We start from the raw sequence: 21,871 nt of genomic DNA on the forward strand, positions 1-21,871 counted from the left end.
ACGTGATCTGCCCTGGGCAGCACTCCAACCTACAGAGATGACCACGTGACAAATTAAGCACCTACTATGTGCCAGGTCCTGTGCTAGACGCTGAGGCAGATGCCAGGAGAGGAGTGTGTGCATCAGAGGGGCAATTACAAGGCAGGGTGACAAGTGTACCCTTGATGGAGCCACCCTACCTAGCTTGGGGGCTGTCAAGACAAAGGGACAGCCCCACTGCCTCATAAGGGGGGTGACAGTATTGTGTCCCAGGCTTCAGAGCCAGATGCCTGAGCTTTGTCTCTTAACTAAATCCCAGCTTTATCCATTAAGTCTGGCCTTGGGCAAATGCCTCCATCTCTCTGAGCCTCAGTTTCCTCGTCTGAAAAAGGAGTTAATTCCTTACCACAGCTTAGTACACATAAAGTGCTAGGGTCACAGTAGTAACTCCCCAAGTGGTAGCCGTTACTAGTATCATTTATGATTATTATCAACAGGTAAGTAGGAAACAGCCAAGTGAACAAGGCAAGGGGGATGGGGTCCCAAGCAGAGAACTACACAGACAAGCTTATGGAGACCTGAAAGACATCAGTGGGTGTGGAGAACCTGAAGCAGCTCTGGGTTGCTGGAGAAGACCGAGAGCATCCCGTCCTGGCCTGGCAGGGTCACCAGGACAGAGGGGACAGCGGCAGGGTCCCCCAAACCTCAAGGTGGGGAGAGCCGCTTTCTGTGGACACGTGCTGGGTCAGGGCAAGGAGAGGCTAACAGCAGGTGCTGGGTGCATGGGTAGGTGGGGGGCTCACAAAGGCTCAAAAGCCACCCTATCAGTGATGGGGTGAGATAGGCAGTCACTGCCACCAGCAGCAGACCTGGCTGGCTCTATCCCAGAGGCCCCCACCACAGTACCTAGGGGATGAATGCGGGGCTCATTCGCGTGAAAACGAACCTTCGGGAAGCCCTGGCTGGAGAGCAAAGCCCCCAAGTCTCAGAACCCCCCGGCCAGTTTCCCTGAGAGCCTTCTTCTCTGAGAGCCAGCTCCCAAGGGGGGAAGTCTGGGGCGGGGTCCCATCCTACAAGTCATTGGTTCCTCTCCTAGTTCTTAATGACAGAGTGGCAGTCACCTTCCAGCAAAGGGGCGGGGCGGGAGGTGAAGCCGTAATCCATACCAAATGTCATCAGTGCTGTGGTGCTACTACAATGGGGGCCAGGGGAACCCAGCAGAAAGGCCCAACCCAGTATTTTTGGAGGAGGCCATGGACCCTTCCAAGAGGAGCAACATGTTACCAGGTGACTCTAGGGATAAGGGGTCTGGAAGAAGAAACATTGTGTGCAAGGGGCATAGGTAAGGTCCACTGTAGAGCCAGGAAGGGCTGGATGCGCCCAGCCATCCTCCCGCCTACTGCAGGTCCCTACATCCACAGTTCAGGGTTAACCCAGCAACAGAGAAGGAGAAAATCTAACACTCGGAGCAATAATAGGAACTCGTTTTTATTTTTAGTGTTCCCCATGGGCTCAGCACTTTACAGACATCACCTCATTTAACCCACCCCAGGCCTGGGAGAAGGAGAGAGATGATTACCATGGTGTGTGTACCCGTGAGGAAACAGAGGCCTGAGGAGGCGGAGGGGCTGGAAGAGGTGGGCCTGGGCCAGACGGGCAGGAGGTTTAGACCCTGGGGGGAGGGGAAGACCGGTGGAAGATTGGGCCCTGGCAGGAAGAGCCAGGAGTGCTTAGGAGAGAAGAGCCTAGGTGGGGGTGGCCGGTGAGGGCTAGTCTTTAAATCAAGGATCAACAAATACTTCTGGGGGTCAGGCTGGGGCAGAAATCAGTAGAGCCTTCCAGGCAGCGGTGGGGGAACAAGACAGGGCACTTGGGACCACTAAGAGCACAAACATAAAAGTATTAACCCCTGAGAGGCAAACCCCACTTCTGTGTGGGCCAGGTCTCCCAATTCTGCCCTTGCTGTGAGCGAGGCTGCGGATGCAGTGTCCCTAAGCCCTTCTCTGGTAGGGGAGCTCCCTCTGTGTCATCTGGCCGCAGGGTGCCATGATTTTAGTGCTGGGGTGCAGGGGCCAGACCACCTGGGTTCAAACCCCAGCTGGGCCAGAGCCTCCCCTACCGCTGGGGAGTTTGATTTTTCCTCTTTGTGCTTCTCTGCATTTATAATTTTTCTATGGTAAATATGCCATCATTTCTGTTTTCTTAAAAATAACTTTTCGGAAGGGATTTCAACCACTGACCACCTGGACACAAAGCTGGGGTGCTGTAAATTCACTGACTTGACAGGGAGACAGCGGTGGGCGGGGAGAGAGACAGGAGGAGGGGAAGGCATCGAAATCCAGGAGTGGAGAGACAGACAGATGGGAGCATATCGGGTCTAGCCCAGCTTCCAGCAGGTCCTGTGGACCACGCTTCTACAACAGGCCCCTGGTCCCACCAGGCGCCCCACCACCTACAGGCCTCCACTCGGGCCCCTTCACTGCACACTCCACCCTGCAGGGGCCAGGCTGAGCTTTCCTATATGGAACTCACTGCCTTCCCCACTCAAAACTCCCCCGCTGGCCTCCAAGGCATTTCTAACAATATCCTCTGCAGCCGGCCCTGCGCACACCCCTTCCTCACTCCTTGCCCACTCTGTCACTCTTCCCTGGTGCACCTGGTCCTCTCACAGGCCGACCCTGGTCTCACCCCAGGGCTTCTGCAATTACAGTTGTGTCTCTACCTAAATACTCTAGATCCAGTGCTCTCCTATAGAAATATAATGTCATTATAAACTTTCTAGTACCCACAGGGGGAATTATGTTTAATAATATATTTTAGGGCCTCCCTGGTGGCGCAGTGGTTGAGAGTCCGCCTGCCGAGGCAGGGGACACGGGTTCGTGCCCCGGTCTGGGAGGATCCCGCGTGCCGCGGAGCGGCTGGGCCCGTGAGCCATGGCCGCTGGGCCTGCGCGTCCGGAGCCTGTGCTCCGCAACGGGAGAGGCCACAGCAGTGAGAGGCCCGCGTACCGCAAAAAAATAAGTAACTAAATAAATAAATAATATATTTTATTTAATCCAATATATCCAAAATAGTATTACTTCAACATGGAATCAGTATTCAAAAATTACTAATGCGGTATTTTATGACCTTTTTTCCATAGTAAGTTTTTGAAATCTGGGGTGGATTTCCCACGTAGAAGACATCTCAGTTCAGGTGGGGTGGCACTCTCTGCGCCAGCTCCGTCCCCTCATTCACACCTCAACTCAAACCTCACCTCCGCCAAGAGGCCCTCCTTGATCACTCTGTCTAAGCTGGCAACCCTCTTCCCCCGGCCACTGTAGTTCCTTCACGGTCATTACCACTTTGAAATTATCTTATTGAGGAATGGCTTAGCATCTACCTCCTGTACTGGAGCACAGACTCTGCTGTGTTTGCCCACTGGGGCACACAGTAGGTACTCAGGGTGAGCAGGTGGCAGGGGCTGGAGGTGGCAGCCTGGGGCCCTCGTCTGCCTGCCTCATTCCAACTCCTACTCTCAGTGACGAGAGGCAGAGGCCCGTGTGTGTGTGCGCACCCACACGCACACATGAAGACCGCCCCCACCCCCCGCTTCTGAAACGCGGGCCCAGAAGATGGGCGTCCTTTCAACATCGGCCCCGGCGCAGAGCAACGACTGTGACAGCGCGAAGCCGAGACTGAATCGGCGACGGGGCCGACCGCCTGGTGACGGTTACGAAGGATCTGATGGGGCAGAGACGGGGTCAGATGTGTGCAGAACAACGGCTGCTCCGGCCCCTACACGCCAGGCAATGGGCTGCTGGGCGGGCAGGCGAGCGGGCAGGTGGCTCCAGAAGCCCAGGCCGGAACGTGCCGGTCGGTGCAGGGCCCAGGAGAGACTTGGCCGTGTCCCTGCACCGACTCACGTGAGGTCTGACTGACCAGGACAGTCGTTCATGCCACGCAAGACCAGACCCTCCCCAAGCGCCCTACACCTGGGAAAGATGGCCCCAGTGTCAGACCAAGTCCCCAGCTCTGGGCAGCTGGATGATGGCCAAATTTTTCTTGATCAGACTTGTCATTTCCAAACACTAAAAGAGAAGTATTACTTTTGTCATGGGGGAGGAAAAAGAACTTTCTCCCTGCTTCTTGTACCCCACCGGCCCCCAGCTTCTGCTCTCAGAGCCAGGGGCCATGCCCCCTCCACACACAGCCACCGGAGCGGCTCCCACCTACCCCCAAGGGGCGGGGCAGGGCAGGGGTTTGAACCTCTGAGGGTGGAACTCCCTGGCTCTCAACCACCTCGTACTGAATGTCGTCCCACCTTGACCCTCTCCACAGCCCCTTGGGAGGAGGCTGGGCCCAGAGAGACTGCCTGGCTTGCCCAGGGGTGCACAGCCGGGAGGCGGCTGAGCCTGGGGCCTCACAGACCCAGCTCTAGTCTTCCCACTCTGAGGCCAGGCACAAAGCAGATGCTCAATAAATCCGCACTGAACAGAGGATACACTGGGGCCTTTCTTTCCCGAACACTCCTTGCATGCCCGGGGCTCACAGCTCTCCTCTCTGGTCATCTGCCCTGGCCCCTGGGGTCCCTCCCCTCCTTGTTTCACTGCACAGTTTACCACTTCAATCCAACCAACCCCTCTGCACGTCTGGAACACCTGGGCCCCCAGAGAACTGAGTGGGTGTTCGTCGACACAGGTGGGTGAGCGGCACATCGGATGGAAGCCCCATCCCAAGCTGTGTCCTGGAGGCGCGAGGGCTGGGAATCCTCTGGAACAGGGGGAGGGCCGCTTCCTCACAAGTCTGAGCAAGGGGCTGCTTCAGCTGGCAGCGAGCACATGAGCCCATCCTGAGAGGTGCGGGCACAGCCATGCCTCCCACGTTCCCAGGAGACAGAGGACAAGGGTTTGTCTGAGGCCAGCTGGTGGGATGGGGGCATGAAGCTGGGTCTGCTGGACTCTCAGGCCTTTGGCAGGGCCATGCCAAGGGAGGGCTGGGATTCCAAGTGGGCACCCAATGTCCCACCAGCCACCCCTGGGGTGGGCACTGGGTCACCGCCCTCAGGGGGCCACCATGGCCGAGTGGTGGGCGTGACGGTAGGCCGAGGCTGATGCCAAATAACCTGAGGCCAATGAAGTTAACCCTCTACCACCAACACCAGGACGGCATCCTGCTAGTCCTCACTGTCCAGACCTGCTAGACACTGCCCCCTTCACCCCTGACCGGTGGCATCCAGGAAGGGCCAAACAGCACCGCGGCTAAAGTGCAAACCCAGAACTGCTGTGTTTGTACCCCAGCCCTGCCACTTACCAGTGGGACTCTCTTGAGTCTGAGTTCCTTGGGGCCTCAGTTTCTCCATCTGAAAAATGGGGCTAGAAACCTCCCCTCCCTCACCCAGTTGTGGTGAGGACTAAGCCGGGTGATCAAGTACTGTCACTCGATCGGGGGCAGGGGCTACTCTGTTACCCTCTTAGCAACTTCGAATCCACCGCCCACTAGGTGCCCACCATGCCGGCGATGTCCACCCTCAGCTTTCACCGTCATGGACCAGAGACGAACGCAAGGGGCTTGCAGAGGTGAAGGGATTTGTCTGTGGTCCTGCAGGGCAGGGGGAGGGGGCTGGGGAGGCGTCCGCAGCCCTGGCCTGGGGACCCTTGAGCCCCAAGATCTTAAGCCCCAAGTCCTTCCAGCACAGTTTCTCCTTCAACTCCCAGGGACAAGCCCCAGAGATGCCCAGGTGGGGGTGGGAGCGAGGGGATGGCTCCATTCACAGAGCCTTGCCTGAGCACCGGCTGTGCGCCAGGCTGTAAGGACCTGAAGAAGAATCAGACACAGCAGGCAGGATCAGGCGCACGCCCAGCAACCCCAACCCTGGGTCAGACGGAGCTTCCAGGGAGCCCGGAGAAGAGGGCTCATTCCCAGGACGAGCAGCTTCCTGGCAGGGAGGGCCCCTGAGCCCCTTGACTGCGTGCTTCTGGGGGCAAGGGCAGCGCCTGGCTCGGAGTCCAAAGGCCCCCAACAGGGGCTCTTCTGACGAGCCAGGCCTTGGAGGGCCAACTGAACGGTGTGGGGCTGGGAGGGACCCCACCCCGTGGGCAGGCGCCAGAGGTAGTACGTTGCAGTCATTCACCTACCAAACCTCCTAACCTCCCTGCGGAACAGACCATTATTATCCCAGTCTTCCAAGAGGGGAAACTGAGGCACAGAGAGGGCCAAGTCACTTGCCCAAAGCCATCCAGTGAGGGACTGACGGATCAGGGATCTGAACTCATCTCCACGTGGCTCTGCGATCCTGACCACCACACCCACACAGCCCTCGGAACGAGACAGCGCGCTGGGCAGGGGTGGGCAAGGACTCCGGGGCTGATCACTCTAGGTTCAAACCCCGGCTCTTCCTCTCCAGCTGTGCAGCCTTGGGCAGGTCAACTAACCTCCGCGTGCTTCAGCTTCCCCATCTGAAGAAAGGGGTTCAGATCAGTGAGGCTGAATTTTGGCATACGATGAATTTCATGCGTTTATTAAATTGGAAAAGAAAAAAGTGAAGAACGTGAAAGCCGGTGGACTTAAGACAGTGCCCAGCCAGGTGTGGGGACAGTCAGGTCGCTGGGCCTAGGGCACATTTTGGCCCTGGGCCGTGGGCTCAGCCTGGCCTGGCCCAGCCCTGCCAGGTGGGTGCCAGGCCTGGGGAGGGGTGGCAGCGGTGTCTCCCAGCCTCGCCGGGGCATGCGCCAGCACGTGCGTGTGCGCGGCTGTGTGTGTTGCTGAAGCAGTTTCTATGCAAACATGTTAATTTGTTTTCATTTTGTGTTTTTTTTTCTCTCACAGGATAATTGGGTGAGTTTGAAGTCTTGGCGAGGCTGCTGATTATAGCTATTTGGGTGGTGCCCTCGTGGGGCTTGGGCCCTGCCTCCTGCCTCTGGCAGTGAAGGCGGTGGCTGGGGGTGCCTTCAGGGGTGCGTGGAGCTGCCGCTGGGTTCTGGGGACTCTTCTTGGCCGGGGACGGGGATGGGGAAGGCAAGACATCCTGGGAGCCCCATCAGTCCCGCCACCCAGACAACACCACATCAGTGAAGGGTACAAATCCTGCCTACAAACATCTTTTCTGTGCTCTGTTTGTTGACGTAAAAAGAAATTGTGACATGGTTGCCAGTATTGAAAAGAAAAGAACTAAAATTCCATCTAAAATTCTCATTGTCTGGTTTCTCTTGAAAACAAACTAAAGCTGGCAGCTCTGGAGCCCACATTCCCACGAGGCCCAGTGGCAGCTGCTTTGTTCATTGTGTCACCTGGTTGGCCCCTGTGGGTACCTGAGTTTTCCACCCGGGAGCAGGGCACAGGCTTTGGGATCGGATGGTCCAAGGCTCCAACAGAGGCTCCGCCCGCAGAAGCTGTGTGACCTCAGCCGGCATCTGCCTTCCTGAGCCTCCTGTCTCATCCGTAAACCCCTGCCTCGCCCTGGGAGGATTAAACCGAGATGGCCCAGCTTTCAGGAGCATAGTAAGGGCTTGGAAGTGTTGGCTCCCTTGGGTGGAGGAGGGAGAGCTGGGGTGGGACCTGCCTGCTCCTCGGATGTCCTGCACTTGACCCCATCCCCAGACATGCAGCCTTGTCACTAATCTGTTTGTTTCTTCCACTAGGCTAGGCAGGGACCTGGTCCTGATGGCCAGGGCTGCATCTTTGTTTAGACTTCACTGAAGGCCTACTACACGCCACACTGTGGACGGAGAGTTTGGAGAAAGAGGCTTGGGGCTGTGGCATTGGTGAGCAGGGTACAGGCCCAGAGGAGGGACTTGGAGCCCTTTAGGGAAGAGGAGAGTTGGAGTCACCCCTGAAGAGAAGGCATGAGTGTGCCCGCATGAGCGTGGGGTGGGGAAGGCGCTCCTGGTGGGAGCCCCGGCCTGAGCAAAGGCAAAGAGCAGGGAACGACCTGGTGGGTGCAAGCTGGTCCCAGGTTGCTGGACTATGCCATGGGAAGCCAACTGGCCTTTGGGGGCTTCCTGTGGGTGGTTCTGGGCCTCCCACAGGGCTGGGCTCACAGACGGGACTTGGTCAGTGGCTGCAGGCCAGGTGGGGGTCAGAAGAACACTAAGAGCTGGGCTTTCTGGGAAGCTACCTTCCCTGTGTTCCTGGGCTCCTTAGGGCCCTGGGACCCTTGACAAGCCACTTCAGCTATCTGAGCCTCAGTCTGCTTACCTGCAAAATGGGGCTACGGCAGGGACGCAGTGAGCCAATCCCTGCCATGTGCTTGTGCTCCTAAGAGTCACCCTCACATCCCTGCCACCCACCCACTGCCTTGTCCTCTCACCTCTCTCAGGAGGTGGTAGGGGTGCCGGGAAACCCCAGGCCACGTTTGTGCAGCCTGAGTACGTGCAGGCACTGAGCTCAGCACATTACCTGCCCCCTGGCCCAGCATCCCTGATGCTCCCAGGGGTGGATTCTATTTCATCCTCATTTTTAAGCCAAGGGGATCGAAGCTCGGAGAAAGTTTAATGGGTAGGGCAGCCCTCAACAGGTCCCGGGCTTGGTCTCCACTAAAGCTGCAGCTGCTAGCCCAGAGCCTGGCCAGGATGGAGGGATGGAATGGACGCCTGGTACCCTGTTGCCCAGGCAACAGAGACAGCCAGCAGCCTTCCTCAGGCCACCCCAGCAACTGAGGCGGCACCTCAAATTGCAGCTCTGGGTCCAGGCCCAAAAGGCAACTCCATGGGAAGAAAAGGCTTTGAAGTCGGCCAAATCCTGGCCCCAGGACCAGCTATTTGACTATGACAAGTGGCCTGTCCTGAGCCTCAGTGCTTTCACCTGTAAGTGGGACTATTGCCCTTGACCTGCAGGGATGGTGGAATGTCTGGCCCAGTGCTGGCGCACAGTAGGTCCACGGCAAACCAGGTTAATGGCTGCCCTTGGCTCCTCTAGCAGCCGGGGCCCCCAGAAAACAAGAGGCAGGCAAATAATGGGGGAAGGCGGTGGCAGGGAGAAGATGACAGGCTCCCTGGCCAGTCCCTTGGGGATGGCGGCAGGCCTCTGTGGAGGATTCAGGCCTCCCTGGTCACACAGGGTGGCAGCTGGCAGCACCCCTCCCCCACTGAGCACCACACAAAGGGGCCTCTATTCCTGCTCTGAGCATTTGTCCCTGGCCCGCTGGGCTGCAGCGCCTCTCCCCACTCCACTGGCTGCCCCGCCTGGCCCAAGCCTGCCCAAGCCTACACAAAGGCCTGTGTGTCCCTGCCGAGCCAGCCTGGCCTCAGAAGACCCCATCCACAGAGAGCTAGAGAGCTCAAAAGGGTCCTGGGGAGGGTTCGTAGAGTTGGCCAGGCCTCACATCCAGGCCACTGATGGGGATGGGGCTGAAAAGGCATGAGAAGGGCTTTGGAGTGGCTAAACCTGAATCTGGCTCCAGCTTCCCCACCTCCTAGCTCTGCAGCCCTAGATCAGTTTGGACCTGTTTTCTCATCTGTACAGTGGAGGCAATGATGACAACCTGCCCAACTTTCTGGGCAGTGGAGGTTTTGGTTAGGTATGCGGGCCTGGCATGCAGTTAGCACCCAGCACCTCCGAGGCAGATTAGAGGCAACTGGGGGAGGGGGCGGCGGGCGGCATCCCCCTATAGACCACTCCCCTCACTGCCTCCATCCAGCAAGGTCTGCGTCTTTTGGTGCTGTCCCTCAGGCCTGGGCCTGAGCCCCTTACTACCCCTGGCCCACCTGCAGGCAGTGGGAAGACAGCAGCTACTGTTTATGAAAACACCTACTGTGTGCCGGGACTTTTAGCTCCATCATCTCCTTCTGACCCTACAGTTACCCTGGGAGGGCACAGCAGGGTGGGCTCTGGAGTCCAGCGATCCTGGCTCCACCACTTCTGGCTGTGAGACTCCGGGCCTCACACTCCCTGTTGCTAAGAACAGCAGCCCGCCCTCAAAGGGTCCATGTAACAACTAAATGAGAAAAAGCCTACTTCATGCCTGCAGCCCAGAGCTTGGCCCCAGTCAGCTTGAAATCCTGACCTACTGGGCTATGACCCCCAACTCACAGGTGGGGAAACTGAGGCCCGGCTGGCAAATGGCACAGGGCCTGGCATGCAGGGGGAGGGCAATAAACCTGATGGATCATTCTAAGAGATGGGATTCAAAGCCAAAGTCTGGTGAACACTGAGTCCCTCTTTTCTCCTTGAGGATTTTGCAGACGTATTTTAGGCGTTTTTTTTTTTTTTTTCCTTTTTTTCTTGTTTCACAGTCATCCTCAGCCTGTGAAGGGTACGGCTGGAGACCTGGGCCAGGCGCCTGACCCATCTCCCTGGCTGACCCCCAGGAGCCCTCATCCTGCCAACACAAAGTCCCCCTTTCTCCCTTCCATGGGCGCGGGGCGGCCAAGTGAACAGCAGAATCCCAAGTAATTAAGCCGGCGTGCACCATCCGGGCGCCCGGGAACACTGTGGAGTTTCCCTTTTATGTTTATAGCAATTGTATGAAAATGTGTAACACGGAGCGGCACCAGCTGACAAATGAGATGAAACAGACAGGATTCCGGGCCGGCTTTTTTCCGGCCCTGATTGGCATTAATTGTGAGCGTTTACAAAGCACAACTCGGCGCCTGACATTTGCTTCAAGCGAACGTTTCCTTCTAATAGTTCTAATGATTACAACGGGAGCTGGTGATCACTGCCAGGTGGGGAATGGGCTGCCTGGTGTCTGCCCTGGGCTCTTGCCAGGGGCCTGGCTGGCCTGTGCTTGCCCGGGTCCCAGGGGTCCCCTTTCCCCCGCTACCTGTTGCAGGAGGGCTGCCCCAAGTACCGGGCCTCAGGCACCAGGACCCCAGCATGCGGCCTGTAGCTGCCAGTTTGTGAAGTTGATGGGGAAAGCCACTGGCACAGGGATCCTGGTGCAGACCTGGGGGAGCTAGAGGGCAGGGGAGGAGGGAGGAGCAGCACACTTGGTTGGCCTGGCTCTGCGGCTGCAGGGGCTGAGTTTCCTCAGTTTACAAGGGACTAGGAAGGACCCCACAAACGCTGCCTGCTGTTTCCTTGCCGTGTGACCTTGGCTGAATCCCTTCCCCACTCTGGGCCTAACGTTCCTCACCTACAATGTGAGGGCCAGGAACATGGTCAGATCAGAGTTCCGGTCCCAACTCGGGCCTCTTTCCAGCTGCATGATCTTGGGAGAGGCCCTGGCTCTCTCTGGGCCTCAGTTTTCCCCATCAGTAGAATGGAACTCATAATCCCCACAGTTTGCAGAGTGGTTTCTAGACTCCAATAGAAAGGGTGTAAAAACCCTGAGTTTCTGGCTGGCCTGGAGCCTGTGTCTCATTCCCTCCCCAGAGAGTCCTCCAAATACTTCACTCACTCATGCATGCATTCATTCACTCACTGACTTATTCATTCAATAAACATCGAGTGTCCTGATTAGGAACCTGGGAAGACATCAGTGAACAAAGACCTTCACTTGGGGAAGAGATATGACAGACAGATAACAGAGCTTTTCACATGCAGTATCGCATCCACTTCTTATCTCCATTTTACAGAGGAAAAAACTGAGGCATGGAGGGGAAAAAAACAACAGTCTGACATCCCCCAGCTGGGATGAGGTGGTACGGCAACAGAACCCTAGCAGGCTGCTCCAGAGGTGAGTGCTCTCAGATGACCAGCCCACTCAGCCCTTCCTGAGGTCCCAAGGAGCGCTGATCCCATGGACAGGGATCATCTGCCCAGCCGGGCTGGGCACCATGCCAGGTGGCCAGGACCAATGGGAAGAGCAGAGTCTGTGAGGCCTGGGCAGCCTGGGGGAAATGAATTCCTGGGGCTGCATTTCCTGGGCTAGAAACAGAAGAAGAGGCGCCTCGTTCCGGGAGCCCCACTCATGCCCACATTTGCATCGACACTGTGCAGTGCCCATTCCATGCCAAGAAAGAACAGCAGATACTGGGACAGCTCCATGGCATGTGCAAAGGCCCGGAGCCCAGAGAAAACCCAGTGGGTTCAGGAACTTCTGGCAGTTTGCTGAGGCCAAAAAAGCCTCGTCTCAGCAGTCAGGCCCCACGCGGCCTGCTCAACCCTGCCCCACCTAGCCCCCTGACTTTGCCAGGCCCACACTAAAGGAAGCCCCCAGGGTGGATCCCAGCTCCATGCTTGGCTCCAGCCAGAAAAACCCTGGCAAATGTTTCTTTTGGAGTCAGTTTGGGGGATGGGGCAGGGAGAAACGTTTTTTCTTTTTTATGGGAATTTTTTTTTCCCTTTTGCATATGGTGGCACAGATGGGCCCATGATCCATAAAAACTGTTTGCAATTAAACTCCCACTTTGCATGGCTGGATTTGTCAGTTGTGTGAGCCACAAGCACGGGGCTCCACACTGACGGGGAGATGGGACTTGGGGCAGGGCGGGGCCACATTCTGCAGGACGGTTGGAGGCCCACGAACCTGCTCTGGGCTTGTGGCCCAAGATGACGGTGTGTTGAGACAGCCATGCCAGCTCCCTCTCTGGGCATCCCCCAGCCCTCGCCAGGAGTCGGAGTGTGGCCAGGCAGCTGGGGTGGGGCTTGGCAGGGCTCCCCTGCCCAGCGGAGACTTGGCCAGTGCTGGGTGCCCCGGCTGTGTGGGTAATGAGGGTGGAGGGGGGGAGGTAACCACCACTCAGCCCCTGCCAGAGACTGGGGCTGGGACCCAGGACAGGCAGGAGTGTGGTCGGGAAGCACGAGCCATAATGGGGGTCCAGCGGGCAGAGTGCAATGCCAGGTTCAAGGTTGAGGAGCCAGAACCTCTGGCCCAGTTGGCAGAAAGGATATCAGGTGGTGCCAGGAAGAGCTGCCGAGGGCTAGAACTGGCTCCTTCCTCATCCCCAGGGGAACTGGCAAAGCCTCTTTGTACCTCTTGGAAGCAGGGAGGGAAATCGAGGCAGTCACTAAGAATATCTCAAGGGCCTGGGCTTCCCCTTGCCACACCAAGGGACCCTCTGCACTTGGAGCCATTTCCAAGGGCTTCCAAAGTGGAGGTGAGGGGCCTGAACCCCTTCCACTAGTCCTGGCCTCAAAATGCCACCCCAGCTGCCACACTGGCATGCCTGCTTAATTTGGGTTAATAAATGCATCATTTGGCTTTGGGAAATCCCACGTTCACTAATAATTGTTCCCCCATGAAAAGAAATAAGGCCCCGATACCCCCTTTCCCCTCAACCCCTCCAAGCTGGGAAAGAAAAGTCATAAAAATAGCTTGTTATCTCACCTATTGAGGCCCCGACTGGATGTTACTGCTAATTGGGTATAACATCCTTGTCTTGTTCTCTTAGAAGCTAAATCAAGAAAGCGCCACTGCTGTGAACTAATTATATCTCCGGCCTGCAGCCTGCAGCTTGTCTCTCCCTTTATTGAGTTAAAAAATGGTCACGAACCTTCATCTTTTATCCCCACCAAGCGCTGGGTCCAGGCTGCCTGCCACGCCTGGGGACAGCCCTGGGGGAAGGTCTAGGAGGGCTTTGGGGACACGCAGCAGGGTTGGGGAGGGCGGGAAGTCCCTGCCCCAGGTACCTGCCTGGTTCCCTCCCCCAGCCCTCACCCCCAGGCCTGGTGTTCAACTTTTCCTGGAGAGAGAGACTCTGGCCTCTCTCCTCCTTGCAGCTGGGCCCACGGGAACACCAGGAGCGTTTCAGCCCGGTAAGCATTTTCATTCATTGATTCATTCAACAAACATTTCTTGGATGCCTACCTACTATGTGCCAGGCAAGGTTCTAGGCTAAAGCCTCCAGTAGATCAGAGGTAGCCCCAAGCACCAGCTGACCTCACCCTGGGTTCATGGAGGCGCTGAATAAATACACTTAGACAGGATTGGATCATTCCTCTGCTCTAAGATCTGCCATAGTCCCCTACCATGGGAGGGCAAAGTCTAAATACCAAGACCACCACAGTCTCCTCCACAGCCCCGTCCCCTCCCACATTCCAGCCACATCCAGCCATACACTAGACCCTCAACCTAAACACTCTTGCCTGTGGCCTCTGAGCTGCTTCTCATGCTGTTCCCTTCACCTAAAAGGACTCCCTTCCCTTTCCCAGAAGGCCCAGCTCTGCCTGTCAGAAGTCCACCAGCCTTTAAGGCCTTGGCCTTTAATGACACCTCCTCCAGGAAGGCTGCCCGGTCTGTCCCAGGCTGTGGACTTCAAGACCTGGATTTGAATGCCAGCTCAGCCACTGAGTAAGTATGTAACCCTGCTCTGCTTAATGACTCAGCCTCAGTTTCCACATCTCTAAAATGGGTTAAGACTTCTTCCTAGGAGTGCTGAGAGGCACACTGCAGGTGCTCTGGCGAATGATGAAAGAGAGGGTGCCCAGGAAGGACCTGGCTCTCAGGAAGAGCTCAATAAATGCTATTATTATTATCCAGACTGAAAGCATCTACAATCTGCTTACAGCACTCCATGCTGAGCATGTGATGGGCTGTGCAACTCTGGGAGTTGGAGGAAGGTAACAGACTCTCTCACACCTCAACAGTCTTCATGGCTGAAGAACAACCCATATCCTCAGAGGAGATTCCCCAGAAATCCCTCGCTCTGGTACCCTGGTCCTCTGAACCGTACAAAGATGGGCTAAAGGGATCCCTGAGCTTATTGAGGCCAGGCAGGCAAGCAGGCTTCAGCATATAGGCCCCACTGATTGGCTGGTGCCACCTGCCCAGAGCCCTCCCTGGCAAGAACCCAAGGTCAGGGGAAGCACTCAGTGGGGGAAGAGGGCAGCAACTGACTGGCGATGTCTGCCAAGGGCACAGCAGTGTAAAGCAAGCCAGACCTGCCACGGATTTGCTATCCTTGACATCTTACAAAGGACACAGCTGAGGCCAGGCTAGAGTGGAGGTGAATTGCTCAAGGTTGTGAGCTCATGAAAGCAACAGCTGGCCCAGAACTGGTCCCCTTAGCTCCTGCCCAAGGATCCTCCTGTGACAGCCCCACCCAGACCAGCACCCTCACAGGCAGAGGACAGGCAAAAGCTTGTGTGGATAACGAAGGGGATTCTGTTCACCTGCCATGTGGCCCTGGGCTGAGCCTCAGTTTCACCATTTACACAACAGGGACAAAAGCTTGCTGAGTCTCAGTTTCTCCGTTTACAAACAGGGACAAAAACACCCTTCCCAGAACCACATGAGGATGTGGTTGCCAAAGCGGAAAGCTCTGTCTGGTACACAGCAGACACCAGCCGTGTCCTGTGATTCCCATAATAGGTGAAGGTGTTTAGACAGAAGCCCCCAAAGCTAGCAATAGAAAGTGCCTCCTCCTCCAGGGAGCCCTCCCTGAATACTACAGCTGGAAGTAGTCATTTCCACCTCTGATTTCCTAGCGTGCTTTTGGAAGACTGGGGGCCCCAGAGGGCAGGGGCCATGTCTGGCTTGTTCACTGCTGTCACCCCGCCTCTGGCACAGTGCCTGCACACCGTGAATTCCTATATTGTGGCGACCTACCCATTGTACTGTGATGGTGTGTCTAAAGCCTCACCACCTCTCAAGGCAACTGGGCTTGTTCATCTTTGCATCCCCAGCTCCTGGCAGGGAGCCTAGCACAGAGCGGTGAATCTCCCGGAATGAACGGATGAATAAAGAGCAGAAAGAGCAGTTCCTGTTTACTGCCCGCTTGCTGTCAGTTCCTGCCAAGCCTCACAGCTGCCCTCCAAAGTGGACCTCTGGCCCATCTGACAGATGAGGAGACTGAGGTCACGCAGATGCTGAGGGGCAAAGCCAAGCCCCCAGTTCAGGCCTGGGGACTGCAGGCCAGGAGGCTCTGCCACCTCTGCCTCTACCAGTGCCAAGCTCAGGCCTGGACCCTGCGGGGCAGCTGCCCCTGCCTTGGCAGCGAACCCTGGAGCAGACAGCTGGTGGCTGGACCTCCCTCCTCCTCCCCTCCTCGGCCCCCTGCCCCACAGACTCTAGGTCAGTAAGTTCTGAGTCGTTAAGTCCCCATCCTCAGGAGCCTGTTCACAGCCAGCCTCGGCCTTACCCCCTGACCTCCCAGGCCTTTGTCCCCTGTGCCCTCTGCACAATGGCAGGGGCTCCCAGGGCCCCAAACAGCTGCTGTGGCCGGGATGCTGGTTTGTTGTGAGGCCAGGATGACTGGCTGGTCCTGGGCCTGAGCCCACCTAGCTCTGAAAGACTCTGTCAAGCTCCCCCAAGCACTCCGCACACCCAAGCTCATCCCACCCACAAGCCTGTGAGAAAACTGCTATTACGCCCTTGAACAGATGAGGCAAGTGAGGCCCAGAGAGGCAAAGTGACTTGTCTGAGGACACACAGCCAGCGAGAATGGAGCCAAGGTTCGTCCCAGTCTGCAACGCCCAAGCCCCTACAGAGGCTGCCAGACTGACCTACGGGCACCCAGATCATATTGCACCCCTCCCTGCCAGACACCTTCACTGGCTTCTGGCTGCTCTTCCCCTGGACAAGTCAGGTACTTGGCGCAACACTCCTAGCTTAACTGCACATCCTCCTAGCTTAACTCCCTTTTACCTCTGCCCTCTTATAAGCTCCCCCTGCCCCTTTGGTCAAGCCCCTGGGTTCTCAAACTCCCTCCTAGGGACATCCCCATTCACTCCATACTGGGCAGATCCACCCAGTCCTCAGGGCCCAGAGCAAAAGCCTCCTCTGCAGGAAGCCCTCCGCGACCAGCTGTAGTCTTCCCCTCCTCGGTGTCTCTCCTCCAGCCCTGCTCCGGCTCTGTCTCTAATTCGAGTCCGTTGCAGACTCATCTTACTCCCCATGGAGGCTGCCGGCCATCTGATTCCTTAGAGCTTTGCCACCCAGACAGTGGCCAGCAGGGTGCCCTCACCCAGGCTGATGCCCGTTGTCTACCAAATGGAAACACAAAGGGGTGAGGGAGAGGGGAGCTGGAACCCATGCCTGCCCTTTCACCCTTCTCACTGCCCACGCTGCACCCCTATTTCTGGCCATCAACAGACCTCACACTCCTGCCCCTCCCTGGCTGTGTGACTTTGGGTAGTAATGTAATCTCTCTGTGCCCCTGTTTCCTCCCTGGTAAAATGGGGGTAGTAATAGCATCTGCATTTCTTAGGGCTATGACATAAACCCTGGGAGGTATCAGACAGGAATGATTACTATTATTATGTCTGTCTACACCCCACTCCAGTGGCCAGCGCATGAATTTAGGGTCAGAGAGACTTAGGTCCCGACCGACCACTTATTGGGCAGGTGGCTCATCCCCAGGACCTCTATTTTCCCCATCTCTAAAATGGTACTAACTCCGCCCCTAGGAATGCAACCCGCCACGCGCCGCCCCCCACCCCCACCCCGGCCTTTTGTTCCAGGCACGCAGTAGGCATTCAGATATTTCTCAACTAACCAACCAACCAACGGCCCAGGTGGAAGGAATCCCTCCCCCCTTCCAGCCTCCTCCCTCACCCCACTCCTCCAGCCTCCAGAATCCCCCTCCCCACCCCCAGCCCGTGCAGACTAAAATAGTCATTAGGCAGATTTCAAAAGATGTCAGTAGCTTATAATTATAGTCGACATCCTTCTGAGATAAAAGTGATTACCTTGGATGCAAATCACTTAGCAACCAATCAGGGCGGTGGGCGGCGCCCGCAGAGGTGACCGGCCGGCGCGCAGCCCTCCTCCCGCAGCCCGCCCCGCACAAGGCAGAGAAAGCGCACAATAGCTCTTGACTCGCAAATGGGTTAACACAATAAAGGCGGCTCCGGCCGCTGCTGGGGGAGAGCAGCAATCCCCGGCCCGCGGGAGGTAATAAGGCGGCCCTTTTGTGTGCACCTCCCCGTTCTCACCCCCGCCCCCGAGCCCAGAGGAATCTCCGCCCGATTGAATTACGGTCCATGAATATGAGCTGCTCCGCTAGCTTCCTCCGGTTTGTGAGGGACTGGAAGGCGGAGGGGGCAGAAGGGAGATTGGGCAGGGGGGCCCCTGGCCAAGCCCCAGGCCTCCAACGGCTCACATGGGAGCCACATGTGCTCACCACGTGGGGTGCTCTGGGAAGGTGGGTGGGAGACACGGCATAGGCAGCTGGAAGGGTGCGGGTCCCTGACCTGCCCTAGGGTCTTTGATCTTTGGCTCCAAGAGGGACTGGGAGAGCCATTCAAGGCCCTGTTCTGAGGATGAGGCTACCAGTGGCCATGAGAATGTGCATTTATGGAGGGCTTTGGTATGCCATCGCCTGTGCTCAGCCCTCACTGAATCCCTAACACGAGGCTGGGCAGTGGATGCTATTATCTGCTTCTTCTCACAGATGAGGAAACTGAGGCTCAGAGAGGCAAAGCTACTCACCCAAGGTCACACAGCCAACAAGGTGGACCCACTCCACAGCCTGGCTCTTAATCACGAGCCACTGGGCGTTAAGAAACCCAGCCCCGTGCAGCCCCGGTCCAGAGCAACTGTGAAGCTCAGAAGGGATAGGGCGTGGGTGAGCTTATATGGAATTAGACCTGTGATGAGGATTACTGCGGGTGGAAGGCAGGGAGCTCACCTTGAGAGAGGAGACTGCTCAGAGAGCTGAGAAGGTTTCCACCCCCCCACCCCCGCCCCGGACTGGAAGGGATGTCCAGGGTCTCCGTCACTGTCAAGGGAGCCCACACTGGATCCTCTCTCTCCGGGCTTAAATCTCTCCCATCACCTCAGCCTCCAGGACACACCCACCCCAGGGCCACCTCTTCCCCTCAACAGCACACTCCAGCACTCAGGCTTGCTATATGGCCACTCCTAATGCCCAGAACACTTTTCCACTCCCCTGCCTGGCAGGTCTCTATTTGTCCTTTCTGAGACTCACATGGTACCCACGCTATAGGGCCCTTCCTGACCCTCAGGCTGGGTTGGGAGCCAAAGCTATCATTGCACCATCAACATCCTTGACTTCCCCACCAGCTGAGGGCCAATCAAGAGGGTGCCCAGAATGGCTGAGGGCAGACTCACACCCCTCCCCGAGGTAAGCCCAGAAGGGCAGGTGACAAGGAGCCTAGGGCTCGCTCTCTTGACCCTTCCTGGCAGGGAGGTTTCATGCCATACCTTTCTTACCCCAGTATTGGAGAAAGGGGTGCTGGAGGTGAGGGGAACAGGCTGCTCACAAGGCCAGGACAGAAGTTGCTACTCTGCTCAACACTGTCCTGTAGGTAATGGGGAAGCAGGATTCAAACCCGGGTTTCAGTGTGGGAAGGCATCGCAGTGCCTCCATAGCAGATGGCCCCTGAGTCTTACAGGGACCCTTGTCCAACAAGTGGGGGTGCCTCCCTCCACCCATGGAAGGGGGTGGGAAGACCTGGGGACTCAGGAGCCAAGGCAGTTCAGAGCTGAACCTCTGCAGCTGCCTGGCTGAGCACCTGTAACCTGTTGCTTCCTCTGTTTGAGCCTCAGTTTCCTCATCTGTAAAGTGGGCCACAGCACATAAGCTACTCCAAAGAGTAACTGAGATCCTGTAAAATGCCAGGCACGTAGGAGACGCCGGGTAAGCTGGCACTCCCTCCTGCTTGTCGCCTGGTGCTATTGCCAAGCCCAGGGAAGGGAACAGAAGGAATTGCCCAATTCTGACAGCCTCTCCCTCTGCCTTGGCTGTGGAAGTGTAAATACTCCACGGAGGACCTCCGACTGCCTGTGTTTGTGGATCTCTGGCGCGCACTCCGAGTTTGTTTCTAAACTGGGAAGCTTCTAGAGGCAGCGCAAACAGCCCTTCTGCCCACCTCTCCCGCTTCTACCCCCATCTGCCGTTGCTCCGTCCTTGGAAGCCTGTGTGTTTAACGACACCATTTCAGCTGGAAATATCATCTCCCTGCCAAGCCCCCCAAAGCAGCTCCACTGATACTTATCGACCTGTTAAATCTAGCTAGATAGCCTGGCAGGAGAACGGGGGGAAAAAAAAGCTCACTACGTAGAGACTGGGGCCTGGCTTCTCATAATGACTGCCACACAGTCCCCTCTGCTGTCACCCCACCCCGCACTGCTTAAGCAATGACACAGTTCTCTAACCTTTTCCTAGAAATGTGATCACAGCAGTTTCACCCACATCCGACACCAGCAGCAACTGCTGGAAGGAACTTAGAAGAGGAATCAAAGAGCCAGCAGCAGAATGCTGCTCTGAGCCTTCACAAGGCACAGGGCCAGGGCTGGGGTGTGGTGGGGAAGAGAGGGCTGCTGCCTGACCCCCATCAAAGCTGGCCCCTGGCAGGGGCACACTTTATTCAGACCTTGGCGCTGATGGGCCTGACTTACCCTCCATTCACTTAATGAGCACCACACTGTGCTTGTCAAATCATCTTAAACACCAAGAGGAGAGTGGGGCAGTCAAGAGTTCAGGCTTGGCCAAGGCCCTGCCATCTTGGGATCGAGCAGCAGGGGGAACCCCTGGACTGGAGGGGCAGCAAGCAGCAGCTCCCCTGCACCTTCCCTGGCTGGGGGTGGGTCACCCCTGTTTCCCTGAGCAGAAGTAGCCTGCTTTAAGGCTGGGGGCCCACATCACTCTGGGGACCCTGGGGGGAACTTCAGCCTGCTGGTTGGGGTTCAGGGAGCTCTCCTCTGTAGCATCCTCTTTTGAAAGCAGAAAGTTGCTCTGCTTGGGAGTCCTGTGCCCCCAGGCACTGCCAGGCTATATGGGCAAAGCTAAACACCTGTCTTTGGGGGGAGGAGCATCAGCAGGGACAGCTGGCACTGCCTCCCTCCCCCACCCCATCGGGGCGCTGGGGATTTAGGTCAGAGGACTGCAGTTGGAGGTGGGGGAAGTCTGCTTTCACCCCTCCACTACTCAAAGGCATCCAACCTCGCCCCAGGTTACCACGACCCCGCCCCCTCCGGCCTCGGGTCAGGACAAGTCGCGTCGCCACGGCAACCGCAGCGACGTCAGAGGTCTGGCAGTGACGTCACGCCGTGACCCCACTGGGGAAACCATCGTCCCTGCGAGCTCTTTGTAGGAACGCGGCGGTAAGGTGAATCCTGCTACAGTCCAGCCTCAGAGGGCACAATCCTCAACGCAGCCACCTGCATGGTCGGGACACAACGTCCCCCTCTGAGCTAATGTCCCTTGAAGATTTCAGAGGCTACTCGGGAGAAGCCCAAGGTGTCCCATCCTGGGTGCTCCCCCAACCCCTCTAAGACGCAAGAACTCCCGGGGAATTTTCGGGTGATTGAGCTGCTACCTTTGTCTGTTGGCTTTAGGGGTGGGGTGACCTTTCCTCTCCGGCAGACGCGCCACCCAGGGCTCTGCCGGAGTCCTCACAACGAGCCCCCCGTGTCCACTCTGGCCGACAGGCCGGTCTAGACAAGTTGTGCGCGGGGAGAAAGGGGCAGACAAGGGCCACTGCTGCTTCAGGATCCCCCAACAGCCCAGGGCCTCTTTATTTCCAATCTGGCTGTCCCGACGCCAGAGGGTGCCCCCAGCTTCACCCCGGAACCCCGCCCCGCGGAACTCACCTAGTCAGCCAGGCCGTCGAAGGGCACCAGGTTTCAGCGGCTACGATCGCCGGGTCGCAGCCATGCAGAGGCGGCAGAGGCTGCCTGAGGAAGCCCCCTTTGGGGGCCGATGCCTCTCTCCGGATGGGAAGAGACGCTGTCGGTGTGGTCTATCCAGGCGCCGGCCCACGCCGTCCGAAGTCGGGGGTTGGGATTTTCTCGGCTCAGCGGGGGTCGTGTCCGCCCGGGATCCGGGTCGCGCGGGCGCTCAGGCGGCGCATCCTCGCCGGGGTCCTGTGCTCACAGCGTCCGGCGGGCGGCGCTGCGCCTCCCCTCGGGGTCCCGCTCGGGGCTGCAGCTCCCCGGGGCGCCCTCTCTGCCCGCGCCAGGAGCCCGGCCACCACGGCTCCTCTCGCCGGCCCCAGCTGCAGCCTGTCTTTGTTGCTTCCTCTCGCTCGACCGCCCGCCCGTGGCTTGCAGCCCCCCGGTTCGCCCGAGGGTGGGGGGTGTCGCCTCCTCCGAGGCTGCACGCACCTGCAGCGGCCCGGCTCCTCG

At 57.6% G+C, this 21,871-nt stretch overlaps 1 protein-coding gene across 1 annotated transcript in view; it reads right to left on the reverse strand.

Moving 5' to 3' along the window:
• Window positions 1-21,417, reverse strand: part of FAM222A (family with sequence similarity 222 member A) — a 55,714-nt gene extending 34,297 nt beyond the window's left edge. The window contains exon 1 of the mRNA XM_081252709.1: window positions 21,338-21,417. The gene's annotated coding sequence lies outside the window, so the exon portion shown is untranslated. The remainder of the gene's footprint in view (window positions 1-21,337) is intronic.
• Between the last annotated feature and the right edge of the window lie 454 nt (window positions 21,418-21,871).

This window comes from Mesoplodon bidens (genome assembly GCF_964165515.1).
Source record: "Mesoplodon bidens genome assembly, chromosome: 13".
NCBI classification, from domain to species: Eukaryota; Metazoa; Chordata; class Mammalia; order Artiodactyla; family Ziphiidae; genus Mesoplodon; species Mesoplodon bidens.